The sequence below is a fragment of the Schistocerca cancellata genome, chromosome 2 (assembly GCF_023864275.1).
Source record: "Schistocerca cancellata isolate TAMUIC-IGC-003103 chromosome 2, iqSchCanc2.1, whole genome shotgun sequence".
Lineage (NCBI taxonomy): Eukaryota > Metazoa > Arthropoda > Insecta > Orthoptera > Acrididae > Schistocerca > Schistocerca cancellata.
The window spans coordinates 35,806,127-35,827,796 of NC_064627.1; the positions used below are offsets into that span (position 1 = coordinate 35,806,127).

The 21,670-nt window shown below is 40.1% G+C and overlaps 1 long non-coding RNA gene across 1 annotated transcript; it reads left to right on the plus strand.

Annotated features, from left to right (window-relative positions):
• Positions 1 to 2,141: 2,141 nt before the first annotated feature.
• On the plus strand, positions 2,142 to 20,016 carry LOC126143715 (uncharacterized). The gene is made up of 3 exons (XR_007529754.1): positions 2,142 to 2,280; positions 8,945 to 9,087; positions 19,823 to 20,016. It is a non-coding gene; the product is annotated as an uncharacterized LOC126143715 (long non-coding RNA).
• The last annotated feature ends 1,654 nt before the right edge of the window (positions 20,017 to 21,670 follow it).

Below are 21,670 nucleotides of genomic sequence, written 5' to 3' on the forward strand. Positions count from 1 at the left end.
CTAAATGGTGAGGCCTATTGGCTTACCAGCTGGATGTGGTGGCCCAGGTGATTGACATACGAACTGGTGTGAATGATGAAAAGAAAACCACAAAAATTTTGAGTACAGGACTGTCTACTTATATTAATATCAAGACCCAGACAATAAAAATGAGGCAAATAATGGATTAGATATCATTATTGTTCTTCGTTGCTTGTCCAAGATACTGTATCGTATACGGCTACATGTTGAACTGCTTCAGAACCACAGGCAGCTTTAGTAGTGAGTAATGGGTAATTCCCATTTTTCTTCTAGTGTTGCATGTGTGCTATGCTTCAAATTATGATGGGTTCTTTATAGGGAGAGAGTAGTTTTCCATTAATGATAAAGTAAAAAGTAACAAGAAATTGTCTATTTTTACAAACTGTTGTGTAACTTGAAATTTTACTCATTCTCTTGTAAAAATTTCAAGGCAGCAGTTTCCTATTATTACTAACTGATAGTTATTTAATGTTGAAATTGAATCTTGACTATTTTCACATAACACTTATTTCGTGTCTAACCATAAAATGACCACTCCTTTCCCACGTAAGAACTGAAGCTGACCTCAGACTACACTACAGATTAGGTTGTCATCAGAACCATCATTTCAGAAAATAGTATTGAACAAACATTGAAATATACATTCTCAGTGTTCTGTTGTACCACCAGAATCATGCTTGTGTGAAGTCACATGTGCTCCTCTGTGACTGATCAAAGAAGCGCATTTAGGCATTTATACTTATACTTTTCTCCAACAAAGACATGCAGTTTTACATGCCACGTTGTCCAAATGCCTATGTGCTTGAAGAGGCCCTTACAGGGAGGTGGACAAAAATACGAAAATGTTGCGAGAAATGCTTCCTTGGCTGTAGATGCAGATGTTAGGCAAGCCTGCAGTTGGTGCTGTTGTATTTAACCATGAACTGCACCTGTGCAATTCCATCAATAGGTTGAAAATGCCAGTCATGGTCAGAACAGTGTTCTGTGTAGCGAGTGCATTATGCCGGAACTAAGTGAATGTGGACGTTGGCAAAGTGTGGGTGCTCATTTGGCGGGTCCTTCCATAACAAAGGGTGTGCCCCATTGTTTCTCTGCAGAGTTGCGTTACTTCCAAGGATTATCTGATCATTTTGGCTGTCAGGTCCATCCTTGGGTACCATATTTGTTTCCCCATGTGGTGCTGTGCTCAAAGACTACAGGACCCCTGTTCACACAGCTTCCATTGTTCAACATTGGTGTTGGGAGCACCAGGATGATTTGTCACATCTCCCTCGGCCACAAGTCACCAGATGTCAATAAAATGAGCCTACAATACCAAGGTTGGGAAGAACAGTGCATGATTGCTATCTACCTCCCTCACCCTTATCTGAACAACTTGCTACTATTTTGCAGGAAGAATTATGAGATTCCCTTGAAAATCATATTGGACCTGTACTTACACATTTCAAAACAACTGGATGCTGTTTTAAATGCCTACAGTTTTCCTACACCGAATTAGGCATGCTAATATATTGTGCATTGGTGTTTACACTTTTTTCTCCACACCCTGCACAAGATGACTGGATGAGAACCACTTACTATTGTTACTGATCACTTCTGTGCAGTCAAAACTTCTTCCTCTGAAGATTATACCATAAGGCTTTTAATGATGAGTGGAAATATGTGAAATGGTGATTTGCTTATTTGCCAAATTAGAAACTATGCAAAGAGCAAAACATGCAGAACATAGTTATATAAGAAACTTGGGAACACATTTCTTCTAATTTTTAAAACACTGGTTTGGTATTTGGGAAGCAGGCTTTAAACACCTGCCTGGCCACACAGATTTAGATTTTTCAGTGGTTTCTTTAAACCCTTAAGTCAAATGCTGGGATAGTTCCTTTGCAAAACCAGACGATTTTCTTCTTTGTATGTTTTGTTTCTTAATGAAGTTCCATTTTCCTTCCTTTTATAACATGCACTGATAGAATTAGTTACTGTTGTTTTTTTTAGTCAATAAGTGTAATTTGTAATATTTTACGGGTCTAAGCTGATAAAATTTGTAATCTAAGAAAATATTCCAATGCAAGTATAATTTGTGGCCAATGGATGTTTATTTGGATACATTTATCATTTGCTTTGGCAGTAGCAGAGATCACTCTGAAATTTGAGCACAGAGATTTACACTGGGGTAATGTGTTAATAAAGAAGACATCAGAAAAGCATATTACTTTCAAATTAAGTGGAAAGGAATTTTCAGTTCCAGCAAATGGAATAAAGGTATGAAAGACTCAATATTTTATAAATAGTGCAATGGTAAATGTGTAAATCTGAGAATGTCTTAAATGAGTTTCAATGAGTGGTTGGAATTTTAGTGATTACAATTTCTTTAAGTGGTACTAAATGGTAGGGAATGTATGCCAGTGTTAGCATGTTGAAGGTTTAAAGTACTAGCACTACATGGTGTGGTAACATCTTGACCCTCAAAGATTGGTGTGCTGTTGTTGAATTGCATGTTTCTGTCAACCCCTTAGCCCTGACTTCCACACACCTCCTGCCAACTCTTTCATTTTCATAAATGTACTGGCCAGTCATTCATAGTGTGATTTTAGAATGTGCACCTGGAACCAGAAAAGTAAGGTTTAAAAAATTGTATTTTGTTTCTAAGTATGAATTCCTTGTTGTATCAGTTTTATTCTGTTGTCCTTCATACATCACTAAACTCCAGTAATTCAGTTTATTGCTGCACATGGGTAGGAGCCGTATGTTAATTCATTGTGAAAACAGAAAAAATGACATTTCTAGGAAAAGTGACAACTTAATCATGATGAAGACTCTGCACTGATTCTGCTCATAGTAAAAAAGATCAACGCAAGCTGTTCGGCAATGACAGGTATGTTTTTCTGGTTGCTGCCGATATTAGTTAACGCTCACATTATATGCAGCAGAATAGCAGTAGCTGTTATGTTCATATACTACAGTGTCATCTTAGTAATCTTTTATCAGATATTAGTATTGATGAATAGATAAGTTGTTCTTAGGTCAGCATAGATGTCCTTTACCGTGATATGGTCTCTGAAACACGGGGTCATCTTTTGATTTTACAGTACGCAGATAATAGCATCAGAAGTGGGAGAGGAAGTTTTTGTTACTTCACTCTGCTTCTCTCCTCCTGGCAGTCTTTGTATGGGGTGAAGTACACTAACATGCAGTTCAGACAGCCAATATATAGAGACTGTCTATTGTGGATCAACTGTGCAGTGGATAATTGAATGTTATAGTTAAATTTTTGAATTTGCTTTCTTCGGAATGTGGAGGTTTCTTCCCTCTCCCTGCCTTGCTACCTGCAAACTCCCCTTTTAGGAAAATAGAACATCTTGTCACATTCACACACACTCTCTCTCTACAAAATAAAAACATCATCTACGTAATGCTTATAGTGTGTAGTTTTCTTATTAAGTGTTTTATAGTTTCAGAAACAAAACAAAAAATTCTTTCAGGTAATTAAAGAAAATTTCTGCTTGCATACTTCTAAGACTTGCCTATAGCGATTCATTCTTCCTGGTAATAAATTTTCGCATTAAATGCAAAATAATAGGTAAAAGACAGCTGTAATAATTCTGCCAACTTGGTATTTTCACCAGCTTGGTGGTTTCACCAGTACTGGGCCGCTGACCGGTGTGGCAGAGTGTTTTAAGTAGTTCTAGGAGACTGATGACCTCAAGTGTTAAGTCCCATAGTGCTCAGAGTAATTTTTGTACTGGGCTTTTTAAATAACAATTTCTGTAGGATGATCTGTATGCTTTCTTTCACAGGGACATTAGTGTAAAGAGTGGCAGTATCTAAAAATGCTAAATTAACATCATCTGGTAGTTTGATAACTGTCACATATTTTATGAGCTCATACTTTCAGTTTACATGAGTAGAATGTTCGAATGTGTATGTTTGCTTCAATTTCTTGTTCAGTATTTTATTTAGTTTATGATTTGGGGAAGTAATGTTAACAGTTGGTCCAATTGCTTTATTTTGCTTATTTTTATTTGGGAAGTTATAATGTACTAAGGGTTCAGTGTTTTAACGGCTTTCTGTTTTGTTAGGTCAGGAGGAGGATTGTGTTATCAGGAAAATACTGTATTTACCAGATTTCCACAATTTGTCATTCAAAAAATACAGGGTCATCCCATATTCACAGATTAAAGTATTGCTGCTGATGTTAACGTTTCTAAGTATATAGTGGTCCTCTACATTTACAGACGAAGCTTTGGCTATTGAGGTCACATGCAGATTTATTTTGAAGAATTTGGTAAGGCAGGACTGGGCAAATGATACTCACCTTCGAACAGGCTCGAGATTTCCCAATACGCTGAAGCACTCGGTTTCAGTATTGATGTTGCTCGAGCAATCATTTGACATTTGCAGTACTGACATTGCTCGTACAATCACTTGACATTGACTCCCTTGGCACTAGTGCAAGGTATATGAACTACGCACCACAACAGTCCACAGCTCAGCTTCAAATTTGATAATTTCGTGAAAAGCGTGAGTAGCACAAAATTCAACTGTCTTACAAATTCTTACTGAATTTGAACAAGTTTGCAATAAAAGTTCTGATACGTAAACATTATGCAAACTTTAAAATAAAGGTAATGTTTAAAAACCAGAAATGTTGTTCTTCCAAAAAATTACTTGGTTCTGAACTCGGATCAATATTTCATTTCTATTTTAGTGACAGTAATTAGAACATGATGTTAACATTCAGATAAACGAGGAAAATTTATCGAGAATGAAATGTTCAACAAACGAAATAGATCATATTGACTATTTTTGTGAGAATAAATTACAGTGGCAAAACACATTGTGGAGATAGTACCAACAGACATCAGTAGATCGCGGTACAAGGGCAATTTCGAGAATTGGGCTGAATCGTGGTTATTATCTTTTGTTTATGCACGAGTTGCTGTTGTTACATGTGACTTGCACTGTAGATGATTTTGCATTCCATGCTTCAGTTGCTCAAGCACAGCACTGCCGGGGACCAGAATAGTGAGTGGGCAGCAAATCGTGTCGTGTTGCCAACCATGGGAATGTGCACTGCATACGTTGGCTATTTAGGAACATCTGCCACGTTTAAAGTGCAGTTTGCCTGAATCCATTGACAAAATTGGACAAATGCTCAACAAGAATACTCAATTATGCAACATACTATCATCTAGTCTTGTCCTGTACTCACTCCAGCAGTGTGTGTGTGTGTGTGTGTAATAGAGGGAAACATTCCACATGGGAGAAATATATCTAAAAACGAAGATGATGTAACTTACCAAACGAAAGCGTGGGTATGTTGATAGACACACTAACAAACACAAAATTCAAGCTTTTGCAACCCACGGTTGCTTCATCAGGAAAGAGGGAAGGAGAGGGAAATACGAAAGGATATGGGTTTTAAGGGAGAGGGTAAGGAGTCATTCCAATCCCTGGAGCAGAAAGACTTACCTTAGGGGGAAAAACGGACAGGTATACGCTCGCTCACGCGTGCGCGCACACACACACACACACACACACAAGCAGACATATGTATAGGCAAAGAGTTTGGGCAGGCGGAAGTGCAGAGGCAAAGATGTTGTTGAATGACAGGTGAGGTATGAGCGGCTGCAACTTGAAATTAGCGGAGATTGAGGCCTGGTGGGTAATGGGAAGAGAGGATATATTGAAGGGCAAGTTCCCATCTCCGCAGTTCTGATAGGTTGGTGTTAGTGGGAAGAGTCCAAATAACCTGGACGGTGTAACACTGTGCCAAGATGTGCTGGCCGTGCACCAAGGCATGTTTAGCCACAGGGTGATCCTCATTACCAACAAATACTGTCTGCCTATGTCCATTCATGCGAATGGACAGTTTGTTGCTGGTAATTCTAATCAACACAATCTGGAACCACAACACCCTAATTCAGTAGTTAACCTTTCCTCCAAACCTCTCTCCCAATCCGAAACCTCTGTCCTATCCTTCAGCCCTACGCCCAGATTCAACCAGACAGCCCTAGTCAAAGATTTACTGTCCTTCACTCGTACTCTCTGCTGGAAATATCACTTTACCACGAAGAAAAATAATCCTAATCCTACTCCTAATGATCCAACTCCCCAAGACACTATCCAAATTGAACCCTGCCTGGAACAGTTCCGTCCTCCGTCACAGCGGGACCCACCTCCTCTTCCTCAAAATCACCCTCTCCAAACCTTCCAGGAATTTCTCACTTCCAGCCTTGCCTCTCAATCCTTCTTGAAAAACCTTAATCCTACTCACCACAGCTGAAGCCCAGGCTATCAGTGATCTGAAGGCTGACCGATCCATCGTCATTCTTCTGGCGGACAAGGGTTCCACGACCGTGGTACTTGATCATCGGGAATATGTGGCTGAGGGACTGCGTCAGCTTTCAGACAACACTACTTACAAAGTTTGCCAAGGTAATCCCATTCCTGATGTCCAGCGGAGCTTCAAGGAATCCTCAGAACCTTAGGCCCCCTACAAAACGTTTCACCTGACTCCATCAACCTCCTGACCCCACCGACACCCCGCATCCCTACCTTCTACCTACTTCCTAAAATTCACAAACCCAAAAATCCCAGCCGCCCCATTGTAGCTGGTTACCAAGCCCCCAGAGAATGTATCTCTGCCTACATAGATTAACACCTTCAACCCATTACATGCAGTCTCCCATCCTTCATCAAAGACACCAACCACTTTCTCGAACGCCTGGAATCCTTACCTGATCTGTTACCCCCGGAAACCATCCTTGTAACCATTGATGCCACTTCCTTATACACAAATATTCCGCACGTCCAGGGCCTCGCTGCGATGGAGTACTTCCTTTCACGCCACTCATCTGCCACCCTACCTAAAACCTCTTTCCTCATTACCTCATCCAGCTGCATCCTGACTCACAACTTCTTCACTTTTGAAGGCCAGACATACCAACAATTAAAGGGAACAGCCATGGGTACTAGGATGGCCCCCCTCGTACGCCAACCTATTTATGGGTCGCTTAGAGGAAGCCTTCTTGGTTACCCAGGCCTGCCAACCCAAAGTTTCGTAATGATTTATTGATGACATCTTCATGATGTGGACTCACAGTGAAGAAGAACTCCAGAATTTCCTCTCCAACCTCAACTCCTTTGGTTCCATCAGATTCACCTGGTCCTACTCCAAATCCCATGCCACTTTCCTTGACGTTGACCTCCATCTGTCCAATGGCCAGCTTCACACATCCGTCCACATCAAACCCACCAACAAGCCACAGTACCTCCATTATGACAGCTGCCACCCATTCCGTATCAAATTGTCCCTTCCCTACAGCCTAGGTCTTAGTGGCAAACGAATCTGCTCCAGTCCTGAATCCCTGAACCATTACACCAACAACCTGAAAACAGCTTTCGCATCCCGCAACTACCCTCCTGACCTGGTACAGAAGCAAATAACCAGAGCCACTTCTTCATCCCCTAAAATCCAGAACCTCCCACAGAAGAACCTCAAAAGTGCCCCACTTGTGACAGGATACTTTCCGGGACTGGATCAGACTGAATGTGGCTCTCCAGCAGGGATACGACTTCCTCAAATCCTGCCCTGAAATGAGATCCATTCTTCATGAAATCCTCTCCACTCCACCAAGAGTGTGTTTCCGCCGTCCACCTAACCTTCGTAACCTTTTGTTTCATCCCTATGAAATCCCCAAACCACCTTCCCTACCCTCTGGCTCCTACCCTTGTAACCACCCCCGGTGCAAACCTGTCCCATGCACCCTCCCCCCACCAACTACTCCAGTCCTGTAACCCGGAAGGTGTACATGGATCAAAGGCAGACCCACGTGTGAAAGCACCCACGTGATTTACCAACTGACCTGCCTACACTGTGGAGCTTTCTGTGTGGGAATGACCAGCAACAAACTGTCCATTCGCGTGAATGGACACAGGCAGACAGTGTTTGTTGGTAGTGAGGATCACCCTGTGGCTAAACATGCCTTGGTGCACGGCCAGCACATCTTGGCACCGTGTTACACCGTCCGGGTTATCTGGATACTTCCCACCAACACCAACCTATCCGAACTCCGGAGATGGGAACTTTCTCTTCAATATATCCTCTCTTCCCGTTACCCACCAGGCCTCAATCTCCACTAATTTCAAGTTGCCGCCACTCATACCTCACCTGTCATTCAACAACATCTTTGCCTCTGCACTTCCGCCTCGACTGACATCTCTGCCCAAACTCTTTGTCTTTAAATATGTCTGCTTGTATCTGTATATGTGTGGATGGATATGTGTGTGTGTGTGTGCGCGCGCGCGCTTGTGTATACCCGTCCTTTTTTCCCCCCTAAGGTAAGTCTTTCCATTCCCGGGATTGGAATGACTCCTTACCCTCTCCCTTAAAACCCACATCCTTTAGTCTTTCCCTCTCCTTCCCTCTTTCCTGATGAAGGAACACAGTAGAACACGATATACAAAAATCAGCAACATCAATCACACCATTGCAATCGCAAAAACATCACATCGCAGACTCATAGTTGAAAGGCAGAACTACGTGCAACTAGTGGTGTAAGTGTGTACTGTTGATTGTTTAGGTGTAATATTAAAATTCTCATAAATTAGAAATTTTTGATAGAACTTCATAATCTTATAAGTTCAGCTCCCTTATCCTTGTTTTCTTAGATGTATTTTTGTTGGTTTCTAGTTGTCTCATATTAGTTTTGTATACATTTGAATTAACACATCTTCGTCACAAGTAAGTAAATAATTAGTTAATGTTAGATGCTCATCTTGCAATCCTTTTTTGAATGTAAAACAGATTATCAGAACACATTCATGCTGTAAATCGTCTGTAATCCTTTTAGTATTAGGCTCTAATAATTATAATTGATGTTGGGCTGACTCGTCACTGTTAAAATTTTGTTCAATGTTGCAGGTCACAGTTATAGATTACACTTTATCGAGAATGTCATATGTTGGCTGTTGCATTTTCAATGATCTGGCTGTGGACCCAGTCCTTTTCATCTCACAAGGAGATTATCAGTTTGAAGTGTACCGCTTAATGCAAAATACAGTGAAGTTAGTATTCACCGAATTTATCTCTCTCTTTCTCATTGTATCAGTAGAAATTTTATACTATTAATTAGAATCACAACATATCTGAGCTCTAACAACTTAGACGAGTAGAAAATACTGTATGTAATGCATGTAACATGCCAGTAAATAGCATGATTTCAAATTCACTCATTAGTTGTCTTTAGCTTAGTGTGTCATTTCTGCTTTAGTTAAACAGTGTCTCATAGCTAACATGTTGTTGACTAGTTTGTGACATTAAATATTTAATTGTGCTAGGACTTTTCATGTTAGTAAAGTTGTTTACTAAGATCATTTACATTCTGGGTAAGTTACCAGAGAGGGAGACAGACTGACTGCGTGAACGTCATGTAAATAAAGGAAAAGGTTGGAACGAACATAATTTTGAGTGAATAATTTTCAATAAATTAGGGTCCGCAGCTGTGATAAATTTTTTGAATAATTTCTTGAAGCCTTCAGCTGCCATTTTCTTTATTTCCTGTACAATTTCGGCCTTAGGCCATTTTCAAGTATCTAAAATGGAAGTTTCATACAATGGATTAGTGACACTTGTGCTTTTGATATAGAAACAAGTCATATCTGTAGATACACTAGGTGCATTAAAACTTTCTTTATGGAATATTTTTTTGTAACAGATTGTCATATACATCGTTGCTCGTGTGACATAATATCATGCTCATAAATTAGTTCGGGTGTTCACGCTATTTTAGGAGCACACAACTTTCGAGCAGTTGTTGCAAAGCTCTTATATGTAATGTACTTAACACTAGGAAGATTATAATTATCTGTTGCCAAAAAAATCATCCATAAATTAAGTTATAATGCGCGTAGTATATCTACAGATATGACTTTGTTCATATATCAAAAACACAAGTCCCACTAATGTATCCACTGTATGAAACTTATGTTTTAGATACTTGAAAATGGCCTAAGGCCAAAATTGTACAATCGCACAGGAAATACAGAAAATGGCATCTGAAGGCTTCAAGAAATCATTCAAAAAATAATTTTGAGTGGTTGGAAATAATTATAATCACGAATGCCAAAGTGTCTGAGGTAGTTCAAAATTGGGATGTGTTTTACAGATCTGGAAATTCACTGCAGAAAATTCGAAGAAATTGTTTAAAATACAGAAAGAAAGACCAGTACTTATCATGTGTCACAATTATTAATACTATCAATAAAATAACTTAAAACACAAAAAAATACTAAAGTGTGCGTCATTTGTGACGGCGGCCAAGTTTAGGTTCGTTCTGTGCTTCTGACGTCACAAAACACAGTCATCCAATGAACAGAGAACGACGTTGCCAGAGCTCGACTGCAATGCACAGCACGGACGAGTGTCTTCAGTTTTAGAAACGTTCAGTCATAAATAAAGTAATTGAATTAAAGCAATGTCTTTATAGCAGACTTTCTTTTAGAGAAAGTTTGGAAAAAGCATTCTTTATACCAATTGCTTCATATTCTATTAATTAATTAAACCAAACAAGCAAAAAGCCTCCTAATTCAGGCAATAGCAAGGAAAGATGTTTGTATAATTCTCACTAACTGCTTTTTCGCAATAAAGAACAGCGGTAATTGTTTATTTCCTATTGTACTTTGACGAAACGTGAGTAATTCATAGTCATACCAACAGTGTTTGTCGGTATTTTGCGTGATATTTTAAAGTCCTCTGGGAGCTGTAATGAAAACGAGCTGCATTAGCATAATGGTTAAGGTGTAGGGCAAGCTAAGCAAAAGGTTTAAGAGTTCAAATCTTATTCAGTGCTTAATTTTTTTTTAATTTTTTAAATTTTTTTTTTTTAAATTTAAAAACAATATCGAAGTGTCTTACTTCATGAATTTTATTCATTTGAATGTAATTTTTTGAAATTTCTAGTGGCAACTAAAATCAACCATATGGAAAGTATATGCTATGGACTTTTACCTCTGCAAACTCATCAAAATTTCGTGCAATGGTTTACTACATCTAATGCTGCACAATAACAGTGTTGAACATCGAAACAAAATAAAGTCATTTATGGGGGGAAGGTATCAGTCAAGAAGATATGTAAAAATCAAAGTTTTGGGCCAAATAGTTTTTGTGAAATTGAATGATGAAGTGTGTCAAAGCAGTCGAAACACCATGTGTCTGCACAGGCGAGCAGTGCAATGATGACAAAATCGCACGGAATGCGGGGAGCACACCTCTAGCAGCGAAAGGGTTAATGCGGCCGTGGTGGCTTTACTTCATAAACTGCGCGCTCCCCCCTAAACGTAAGTCTGCGAACTATACTATGGTGCTGCTTCTCTTGGCGCATACAACTGGCAACGCAGCAATCTCCTGCATCTGGGCGGGCATGCGCGAACCGCCAAGATAAAAGAATTGAACTATAGTGACCTTTTGGAATTTTATGCCATTTCTTCATGGATGAAAAATTCATCAATTGGAGGGGTGAAATACCAGGTGACGCCCCAGGATAAGGAAACAACTAAATGGGCGTGGGAGAGGCCATTTACCACAAGTCATTTGTTACTTCTCAGAAGTACAATCTTTTATTGCACAGATACTAAAAACACTAATAAAATAGAAATGATTCAGGCAGTTACTTAAAAATTTCTTCAATTGAACCAATTGATGAGTAATTAGTCAATTTAAACAAATAAAATGCACCAGTTACGAAGAACTTACAAGCAAATAATACAATTGCATATAACATGCACGCAGTTAGCACTGAGCAAACTACGACAGCAATTTTGCTAAAGATTATAGTTCCAACATTTGGCTGGCCAAAAGAGGTGTTTGACATTAATAAATATAACTTAAACAGGCTATATATGCTCAGGGAAATCTGGGAAAAACCCGTGAATATTTTTATCTGATAGAAAACCAGTAAAAACAGGAATTTTTCATTGTTTTAGTCTTCAGTTCAATTTTTGTGATTTTGACTGTTAAGAACTGATAGTCTAACAAAAAATTCTGCTGTGTTCCACTACTGCAGTGGTAAAATGTAAACGACAGAATAAAACCAAAATAAAACTCAAGTTGCAAACAAAATGCGCCATTTACAACAACAAAACACAGTGCACACACGTGCGCCTGCTAAAAGCAAAATGTGTCAGCTGCTTTAGGACGAAGATTATGGAGTACTTCGTAACAGCAAATTGCTTCTGATGAGAGTGACATCACGGTTGTTCAGATAAAGTTCATTTTGAGCACTTGTCAGAGAGATCATGTGAATGAGCAGTTGAGTTGTGTATGAGCAGTACCTTCTCCTGCTTGTGGCTGCAGTAGTAGCAGGAGGCAGTCATGCCACCCACAAACATTGTTTTGGCATACCCAAGCTGCCTGATTCGTGCATGCGTATAGCAGTATTGGTCGTAGTGGGAGGGGGGTAGTGGCCCATGTTTATGTCCGGTTATTTTGCTGTTTCATTTACATTAACAGTTCAATCGTCAAATGGAAACAAAACGGATTTCTGTGACCGCGAACTATCAAGTGAATTATTATACATTCACATAATTATGGAAGGCTAAAATATGTTATTGGTTTCAGTTGTCTGATTTTCTTTCCATGTTTTTGGCAGTCAAGCATTAATCGCCTTGCACAAAAATGAAGTTATTTTTGTTGATTTGCTAAATAAATGTGGTTTCTATTAATCTTTTCTGCAGATGCAGTCAGTTTATAAGAAACAAAATGTTTCATTCTACACTATTGGCTAGGTTCACTCGATTTCAAGTGCACATGTTAAACTTCTGGCACGCATGGCATTATGCCATAATAAAGAACCAAACATGAGACAATACAGTACTGGTACTCTTAGAAAATTTGCATCCCAAAAAGCGCACTGGAAAGCTTAATATCAGGTTGTGGCCTACTTCATTGTGAATCTGGGCATATGAACGTGTCCTTCATGCCGAATCATGCATTTTAGTGTGGTTTACAAAATTCCTATGATCTTGGAGTATTCTTCGATGTCCTATTTCTTTTATGAAGTCATGGAAGTTCTCTTAATGCTAAATGTGTACAAACATATGGGCTTCTTAAGACATCGTAGCTGCCCATGCGCAGTAAAACCTGCTGTCTGGCGCACTCTGGCACCTGCTGAAACGAACTGATGTCCAAGAGGTCGCAGGAAAATATTGCAAATGGTTCGTTGAATAGCATTATTTTCAAAGTAAATTTCTTTTTACACAAGATGAATTATGTTACGTGTGAGAATGTGCAATGAATTTCTTAAATCACAGACTCTCATTTAAAATGTAAAACTTTGAATACCAGCCACTTAGAATGATTTTGAGCTCAGAAGACAAAACATTGTCATTGTTTAATTTTTTTTACATTTGTGTGATGTATCTTAAAGTGTAACACACACTAAAAATACCTTATTATGAAAGCTTAGCTTTACTTGTGCTATACTATGTACATTAATTTAAACCATTAACTTTTCCTGTTTCTGTGTTCACGCTACTTAAAGTTGATGTTGCTATTGGCTGACTACATCACATGTCCTATGCTTTGAATATCTGCTGTCATAGGTTGGCAAAATCAGTGAGATGAGCTAGTGCAATCTCTAATTTCAACGCTTTGACAACTAACATGCTGTGTTTGGTGGAATTCAATTTTATACTATCGTAATATGAAAATATGCAGCATACATATTGCTGTATGTCAAAGATCTTTCCAAAATGCATGACCCCCTTTCCCTGTTGCTGATTTTGATTTTATAAAGTGCCAGGAAGTTCTACGCTGATATACAAAAAATTACCATTCAAAGGATTTATATTTTTATGGCTCCAAAGGAAAGTACAGTGTTGCTTATCATGCAATAAGCGTATTTTCACCTTAGAAGAAATTTATTTTCACATGGGAAAAGTGTGTCTTTAACTCTGAGATAGGGGAAAAATCCAGGAATTTTTCTTATTGTCCAAGTATACACCCTGTTACAAGAAATATAGTTACATAAAATTACACAAATTTGGTGTCTGACAAGCTGAGGCCTGTTGAGTATTAATATTTTATGCAGTGAGCACAAAGACAATTCTGTACACAAATATTCAATATTTGATTAGTCAGAGAAGCCGCTTGGGTGTGAAAAAATAATAAAGAACAAATAAAAATAATAAAACACCATTTAGCAGATTGAGAATTACAGCAATATTAAAACTATTACATTAAAACCAAAATTCAAGCAGGCAAAACATGGAAGGGGCAGGTAAGGAAGGGCAGGCCTGAAGAAGATGGTTTAAAGTAACGGACAGAACTGGTTAAATTAAAGCCCGATTCCTAAGAGATAGAAACTCAACTTATGAGGGATGCCATAGCAAGCCAGAAGGTGGCAACCTCTCCGAGACTACTGTGAGATGGGAAGCAGTGCCCTGGCCGCGCGCACATACACAGTCGATGCGGACAGGCTACGCCTGATGAACCTGCAGGTAATAGATAACACCGTGGGGCAACACCTAATGCTGTGAACAGCTCGGAAAGCTTAGAGCAAACACATAATTTATGCATAATAATCATAGAACGTACGAAAATGCTGAGACCAAGACAAGAAACTCGACGCGAGTGTGGCTCCAAGCCCCAAACCAACCTTAGGTATTACAACTAGAATACTACAGTAAGAATTACTAAAAGGATTAACCGGCTAATCTTACAGTAAAATATAACAAGAAGTTAATTACAATAACCAATAAATCACAGATTATTCAAACACATTAACTTAAGAGACGTGGCGTAACAGCCAAGTCTTGAGGGCTAACAGACAGACAGCTACAATAATAATTAATATAAAACAATAAATATTAATTTTCTTGAAAGGGACAAAATCTCTGTAGATATATGGAACTTACTTACCCACGTGGCCCAATATTCACTAGGCCACTAGCATTTTCTTACCACGGCTGTAGGGGAAGGTGTCGGAGAGTTCATAATCAGCACTTTGTCTCCTCCCTTGGTTCTTTGTCAAGGGTGTGGGCTACACTTTGCACCCTTCAAGGTTGCCAACCGTGTCTTCCATCCCCATTTTGCGATGGCATCAGTGCCGACCTCCTCTCCAGATGCCTTCCCCCTCCAGAAACAGTGGACTGAAGCTTCCCACTTACAATTTCTCTCTGTTCAGGGGGAATCCTACAATAAACCTTTTACCGAACGGGAACATCTTTTGGTCCTTTCCTCCTCCCAAACTGCAGACCCCAGTGCCGATTCCACCCATAACCAATTGCTGCAAGACCTCAGTCGCCCACTACTGTATCTCCTTGCGGTGTTTGTGTTATGCTCAAAGGGGTTTTCCCCTCGTGATGGAGGGACAGTATTGTGATTCCTATCCATAAGCCCGATAAGGATCCGTTGTCCCTCTATAGTTACCGGCTGGTCGGTCTGATCAACATCCATTGCAAGTTATCTGAACAGGTGGTGGCTCTGTGGGATCTTAGAATTTTGGAACCCTTTGTCTCCTCACCAGTGTGGCTTTCAGGAGGGAAGGTCTCCAATCGATCATCTGCTTCAGCTGGAAATCACAGTTCATCAGGCATTTTCTCAGCTCTGCATCTTGTCGCAGTTTTCTTCGATCTTTGTAAGGCCTACGACATGGTTTGGTACCATCACATCTTATTTACACTTCTTGATTGGGATCTTCAGGGTCCCTTCCTCGTTTTTATTTACCAGTTCCTGTCCCACTGGTTGTTCAGAGTTAAGCTTGTCATCATTCTCAGCCTTGCACAGACCCAGGGGAATGGCATTCCACAGGGTTCTGTATTAAGTGTCCTTTTCCTTATTGTTGTTAATGGACTCATGGCATCAGTCGGTCCGTTGGTCACCCCTGTGCTGTAAGTGAAAGATTTCTGTACCTGGGCTAGTTTTCACTCAGTGGCCTCTGTGGAGCGGAAGCTCCAGGTTGTCATCCAGTGCACTTCTGCATGGACACACTCACACGATTTGCAATTCTCCCACCCTTGTATATTGCAGGTGGTCCATTTCTGTTGCCGTACTATGGTCAATCCCAGTTCCGAGCTCTATGTCAATGCCCAACATCTGACCGTGGTTTTGTTTCTTTGATCTTCTTTGTTGGCAACAGGCTTACTTGGTTGCCCCATATCAGCCTTCTGAAGATCGGCTGTTTACAGAAACTCAGTCCTGTGGATATTCTTCAGGTTGACACTGGGATACCCCCACTCCCCAGCTCCTGGTCTCCTATGCCATTGCTCTCCGCTCTTTCCCTGTTCACCCCTCCTACTCTTTTCATCACTTCAGGATATCACCAGCCTTAGAGTGGGTTTACCAGTTGGTCTCTGTCTCACTTCTCTCTGCTGCAATTTCCATCTCCCCTCTGTGTCCTCTTCTCCACATTATTTTATGGAGATCCCAGGTTCGGATAGATCTCTTCCCGGGGTCTGAATGGCTCCATCACTCCAATGGTGTTCCACTTTTTATTCGACCCGCTCTTAGGAGAGTTTTGGGATGCTACTGTTTTTTTACAGCGATTGCTCGAATTCCAATGATCACATGGTATACACCTTTATTTCTGCTGTTGGCATAGAACATTATCTCTTGCCTGCCACATGTGGGGGTGTTCATCATGGAACTGTTGGTCATTTACTGGGCCCTCCACTTTATTAACAGTGGGTTGGGACTGTGCTGGGTCCACATTGCATGTAGCAACTCGGTGGCACTCCCTGTGCTCCCCCCCCCCTTCCCCTCGCCACCCCTATTCTTTACCCTTCCTGCCACCCTGATGGTTGGCATTGTCACCCCAACAATACTGGTCTCACCGTATTTCATTTCATGATTATATTTGAGTGGCAGTATTTGGTGACAGCTCACTTACTCAGTTGTTTTAGTTGGGTACTTCGCTGATGTTCCTCGCATCTCTCCTCAGCTGTTCTGACAGTCTGTCCCACATAAGTCATACAGTAATAGCATGGAATGCAATACTCACCTGCCTTTTAGAGACTTAGATCATCTCTAATTTTATGAAGAACACTTTATCGTAATTATTCCATAGAAGTAGACTAGACTGATCTTTCTGGATATTGAACCAGTGTAAAGTAGTCAGGTGCTTTTTCGCTTCTCCTCCTTGGTCTGTCTCACCCTGTTTCTCAGGTGTTGTTGGTTTTGAATGCATTGCCTGTTCAATTTGATGCTGTGATTAACCATTGTTTCAGAACATGATTCGCGGGTGTTGTAAATCTTTAGTAAGGCTTTCCTTTCCAGAAAGTGTTAGATCTCTTGGACCAGAGTCTTTATCACTGAATTTCTTTGCCCCCACAGGGCTTGCTGCTGCTTTGTGGATTCGAGCTTGGCTACCACGGGGCCCCAGTCTCTGCAGCGTCTTTTCCCTTCCACACCGCATGCCTGTCCTCTTGCTATTCCTTTCCCCCTCCCTTGGGGAATATGTCTGCGATGTTTTTGTGACTGTGTTCCACATTTTCACTAGCTGACATAAGAACAGTCTCACAACTGTTTTTTGTTCCTTTCATTGTTTACCACACCCTATATCCTTCCTCCACTTCGGTATTTGAGACCGCTCTTTTCTTCTGCCTCTATGTGCGCTCCTGAAGGCTGGCCCACACATCTGTCACGTAACAGGTGACTGGGTAATGCGGAATTCTCAGCCCCAGGCTGACAGGTAGGGTTTGCACATACCCATGGTATATGCTGGGTCCAGGGAGGGGTGATTGCCTGAGCTGCTGCCTTCCAAAATTGCCAATTGGTCCCTCTGTTAGGTGTTTGTAAGGTGCGACCTGAGTTGTGAACAATCACCTAAGGCACGGGAGTCCCCTTCTGAGGGAGGGTGGGGGGTGAGGCCAATTGGAGGGAGTGCACCATCGAAGACGCTGCAATCATGGGGGATTTTCTCGCAATGAGCCAATCATCATCTTCACAGTCCATGTAAATGGAAGGAAGCTCCCAGTTCAAAGGCCCTTCCAGCTTCACCATGATTCCTTATGGTTCCAAGTGCTGAAGACGGTCAGTCCTTTGCAACAGTAAATACGCTTCATATTCAGGCAGGTGTTGATGCAATTGCTGGCCCTGTGAAGTTGCACTCTTGTTTGCACAATAGCACTTTGCTTTTGGAGACTACTTCTGATTCTCAAGCACAACAACTGCTTGCCGTCTTGCTTCTCCACAGCTATCTTGTTCGTGTAGAGCAATGGAATACCGGAGGTCCATAGGTTGCTGAGAACATCTCATCTACACTGAGCATAGAATTTTTTAGGACACCACTCATGAAGGGGAAACTCTTCAACCCTTTTATTTCAACACTATCTGTTGCTGAATGAAACCACTGGACCGTATTGTACTTTTGCCTAGATTTCTCGATTTCAAGATTTGTGTACAAAACAATTTTTTCTATAAATTTCGAATCTGTGAATAATAAAAATATTTCCAATTCACTAGTGACCCCCCTTCCTTCCCCACGTGGACCAGGGAGATTAGTAATAATATTTGACGCTGGTGTCCTAGAAAATTTTGAATGCATGGGTTTGTTGGTCCATATTGTCTCTCAGTCTTTACCTAGCTCAAAATTTCTCTCATCATCTACATCTGACTGAGAATTAATCAAACTCAACTGCTCCTGCCGCACAATGAAGTAAATCATCCTTGTCATCAGTATTACATAATACGTCATCCTCAGTTTCTGAACAGTTTTCTGCATCGATATTGTCGCCATCCTCTGACTCAGCCTCCTGTGAGAAACTCGTTGTATATCTCCTCAGGAGTTCTAAGGAGTTGATGCGCCACTTTAGTAAGATACTAGTAGAGGAAACAAAACTTAGATGTAATATAAACATCAATATGGGGTTGAATCCTCCCCACAAAAGAAACTAAAAAGTGTGACGTAAACAGTAAGGTGGGGTCGGATCCAACCTGAGTGCGGGTAATGTAGGTTTCGGATAGAGAGGGTAGGTGCAGGTCACTCACCAGACTGACATGGCCTCCTCGGCATTCTCGGGACGACTGGCTGGTAGGGTAGCTGGAACCACAGCGCACTCAGAAAAGGGAGTGGGGATTAAAAAACAAAACAGACTCGCTAGGGTCAGATCCAACCCCAACCTTACCATTAGAGGGTTAATAGAATGCAGGAGACATCTAATTTCTTATTGAAATGACAAAACTTGTGTTTGGGACAAAAATATTAATGTAAATGTCCTTGATGTAGTCCTTACCCAAGAGTTTAAAAATCAGGCAACAGAAAGTTTATTGAAACCATTATCCAGAATGGCAGAAGCAGTAGAACTGAAGTAAGCAGAGAAGAACATAATGATAAAAGTACCTTTTATGGAAGCTACAGTAGGCACGAATCCCAGTGGGTCAGTCATGTAATGATATTGAATACAGAATGGAGAAACCCTAATTTGATATAACATTTAGAAAATGTTTGCTTTTCACCATATTATGAATTTATTTTCATATTCTTTGTAACTTCATACATAAACATCACACATATATTCTGAAAAGTTAAAAGATAACACTGTAAAAGTCAACCATTGGTACAGTTAACAGCTAGAACTTGTCTAATAAGTATGAAAAATAAAGTGTAAAGAACAGTAATTGGTTCACTAAAGTATGGTTGTGTTAAGAAATTTGTGGATTTTTTTATTTAGAAGTATCTTCCACTGTGCATCTTCTCAAGTAGTTCTCAAATGTGACTCTTCTAATTGTTAGCCAGTCACCTTTTTATGTGCTTATAATTGTTCTATTGTTTAACTGACATGTCATTTCTTGTGTGTGTTTCAGAAATGAATGGAGAAATTTCAGGCCCTACACGAATATTCTTTGGTTGCACTACACCTTGGGCAAAATGTTGCAAGGTGTCAATTACAAAAACATCTCCACAAAGATTCACAAGAAATTTAGAACAAAGCTAGATAACTGTTATAATGATGTACTGAAGTATAATAGTGCTCATGATTTAGTGACTAACGGGAATTTACTGGAAATGATTAAATAATATCTTCCAAAAATGAGTATTTCTGTTGAAATGGTTATACACAGCTGAAGTTTCTTTGCACAGAATGTATAATAGTATTAGGGTCTGATTTTCTATTGTTACAAAGTTCACACAAAAAAAAAAAATAAATAAATAAATATACTAACAGATATTAACAATGCCGTCTGAGGCACAATGAATAAACTAGCTATTCTTTAGAAATTGGCACGAAAATCAATTGCATATGACAAGCATTGTATGTTCACAATTGTATGTTTTTTGTCACATCCTGTAACTTTTTCCCCTGGTATTCTGCTTTTGGGGAAAGTATCTTCCAAACATGTGTCAAATAACGTTCCACAAAACATGGCAGTAATTAACTTCTGATTGCTTCATTTTTATTTATAATTTATGTTCTGTGTGAGGTGATCAGCATTGTCACTAGTAAAAGGTGGACAACTACATTCATAGGCAACATATCGCAAAGTTCTCAAGTGGTGAAACTTCCTGGCAGATTAAAACTGTGTGCCCGACCGAGACTCCAACTCGGGACCTTTGCCTTTCGCGGGCAAGTGCTCTACCATCTGAGCTACCAAATCACGACTCACGCCCGGTACTCACAGCTTTACTTCTGCCAGTACCTCGTCCCCTACCTTCCAAACTTTACAGAAGCGAACCTGCGCAGAAGAGCTTCTGTAAAGTTTGGAAGGTAGGGGACGAGGTACTGGCAGAAATAAAGCTGTGAGTACCGGGCGTGAGTTGTGCTTCGGTAGCTCAGATGGTAGAGCACTTGCCCGTGAAAGGCAAAGGTCCCTAGTTCGAGTCTCGGTCGGGCACACAGTTTTAATCTGCCAGGAAGTTTCATACCAGTGCACACTCCACTGCAGAGTGAAAATCTCATTCTCAAGTGGTGGTCATAATTTTTCCAAAGGCCAAGGGGATTCACATTTTACACAATCCGTCGTCAATTGACTAGTATTAACACACTGCTTTTGTTGCATTTTTATGTTTGATCACAGACTTTCTCAAAGTAAAAGTACACTTGCTTGCACAGTGAAAGCTAATCTGTGGTTGGTTGATAACAACACAGATATTGACAGTTTGATTGACTTATAATGAGGTGTTAATGTTCTGGTAGCTGAAAGGAACTCACGACATGCTGTATGCCACACACCTATTTATAGTACAACATAATATGAAAAATCATAAAATGTTGAATTAAAGATACTGTATTTTTAATGTTACTATAAAAGATTGCAAAACAAGAAAGTTCATTTAACCAAGAGCTGTATAAATAGAGAATACGGGAATGCCCACATGCTGCCAAGGCTTGTTTGATTAAGCTGCAGAAGTTTCGCAGTAAGTCATTACACAGCCTCCATATAGTCGGAATCTCTCTCCAAGCAATTTCCATGTTCTTGACCCCTGAAAAAAAGACGTTCATGGCCATTGATTTGCATCGAATGAAAAGTTGCATGCCGCATGCCTGGGTACAATCATGATTCCATAGGCATCCACAGACATTTTTTGCGCAAAGGCATAGACAGTCTTGTCTCAGTGGGATAATTGTATTAACAATTGTGGCTATTAATATTTAAATAATAAAGAGTTTCGCCAAACTTCCTATCTTTCTCGTTTCCATTTGACTACCCTCT